Source organism: Schistocerca gregaria, chromosome 11 (genome assembly GCF_023897955.1).
Source record: "Schistocerca gregaria isolate iqSchGreg1 chromosome 11, iqSchGreg1.2, whole genome shotgun sequence".
NCBI classification, from domain to species: Eukaryota; Metazoa; Arthropoda; class Insecta; order Orthoptera; family Acrididae; genus Schistocerca; species Schistocerca gregaria.
Genome location: NC_064930.1, coordinates 87,179,410 through 87,181,542, shown reverse-complemented (window position 1 = coordinate 87,181,542; position 2,133 = coordinate 87,179,410).

Sequence of the window (2,133 nt, the reverse complement as noted above, 5' to 3'; positions counted from 1 at the left end):
TAGAGTTTATGACAACACCTTTATCAAATACAACCTAATAGATATATCTATACGCAAATGTATGCTACAAAGTTGCAGACCAAACTGCTCAGTCACAGAGAGTCTGCATTTTTCCGCTTGCTCGTCAGCGATTTTGTTGCTCCCACAAGGAGTCCCCCCCCCCCCCTTTCACTGGAATAAGCTAACAACTCGGAGACGGACGTTGCCACAAGCTCTAGTTGTATGCCGTAAGATATAAAGTTTGTGATCTCTGAGATGGCGCAATAAGGCGTAGCCAACAAGAGGAAGTATTATCGCTGAAGGGGACAGATAGGGTGGAAGTTTGACAATTGCAGCTAGTGGGAATACCTCATGAAAGTGGGGTTTTTCAGTGTCGTTTGAAGTCTCACAGCTTATTTATACCCCTTCACTGATTAGATGAGCACCAGCAACAGTAAGCTGGAGATTCTCAGGGCAGAAACAATGCACATCCAGGCACACTTCGAAGGAGACTGAAGTGTTGAAAGAAGAGGGTTAAGCATTAGGCAAGGAGAGCTCAGAAGGTGATGAGGTGTTGATAACTCTGGCTTCATCATTGAGAGTCCAGACCAGTTTGAGAATACTGAGAGACAGTGACCAACTTGACACACAGCAAGATATTGAAGGTGTGAGCACTGTGGCAAAGCATTTTTAAGTGGGACCGAGTGAAGAAGTTGACGGGACACATGTGTCATGTCATCAGGAAGCATGACAAAGTGGCAATCTGCCAGATCCTCAGAGTAGAGGGGAGGGGGGGGGGGGGAGGTATGTGGAATTGGAAGATGTAATTTCTCACTCAGTCGACATGGGTTGACAGGGGAATTTTCAAGGAGGGAGGTTGGTAAAAAACGAAATTGGCTAGGAGTCACAATGTCTCACTGTAAAGCAGCTTATCAAGTGAGGTGATTGGTTCATGCTTTATGAGCCAAGCACACACCAAAAATATCGAGGGGATACACTAGGGCCGCCTTGAGGGTAGAGTGCCATCCCTATGAGCACATTGCGTTGTGGCTGACATGCAGTTGTACTGTAATGAGTGACGTCGCATGATTTGCAAAGTTCGAGGATCAAGGACGATTCAAACTGTCTGACTTAGTCTGTGGTGATGGATGACGGGCATCCAAAATGAACGAACCAGGTAGATAGCAGAACACTCGCAACAGTCTCAGCCATAACGTCTAGAAGGGCAGTCACCTCCACCCACTGTGTCACATGGTCAATGACCGATAGGATGTAATGGTAGCCAGTTAAAAGAGGCAAGGGGCAACAAGAACGATGTGTACATGCTGGGAACAACCCTTCACTATTTAAAAGTGGCCTACAAGAGGCTGGGTGCGTCGTGTTATTTTGATTCGTTCACAGGAAACACAAGTTCTTGTCCACAACTTAGAGTCCTTCTTGATTTTCACCTAAACAAAAAGCTTGGTGATAAGGCTTGTGGTAATCATACTCCAAGATGTGGAAGAATGTGATATTGATCGAAGTTCAGGCAATGGAAAGGCTGAGGGACAAGGGAGCGTGTCCGGTTCTGTGATGTGTCACAGAGAACTGGACAAGCTACAATATGACCTTGATTTGGGTGTCCTCCTGCAAGTAGTGCACAGTTTCATAAAGTGCTAAGAGATCTCTGTCGAAACCAGGCTATTTGCATCACGATTGGGTAAGCTTGCGGGAAAACAAGTGTAGAGGCTGTTGGGATTCATTTACTTCCTGTTACAGTACAGTGCCAATGGCCAGGTCCTTAATATCTGCGGTAATTGAGAGTTGGGCGACAGGGAGTGGATGCACGAAGGTGACAGCTTGTGAAGGGCATCCTTGATGCTTTCAAAGGCCTGCTGTATAACTGGCATCCACATAAATTAGCGTCAGCCTCAAGTGTTCTTTCCCTTAAGCACTTGGGCGTGGGCGCCTGGAAGGAAGCTGTATGGGGTAGATGGTGGAGGTAGAAATGAACCGTTCCCAGATAACGATGAAGTTCATGTTAGTTGATAGGAGAAGGTAGGTTTTGAACTAGCTCTCTGTGCTCAGTGGTGGGTCAAATGCCCAAGGCGTTTATAATATGACTAAGGAATGTATTTCCATTTTATAAAGTTCACTCTTGTCGTTGTTTATCAT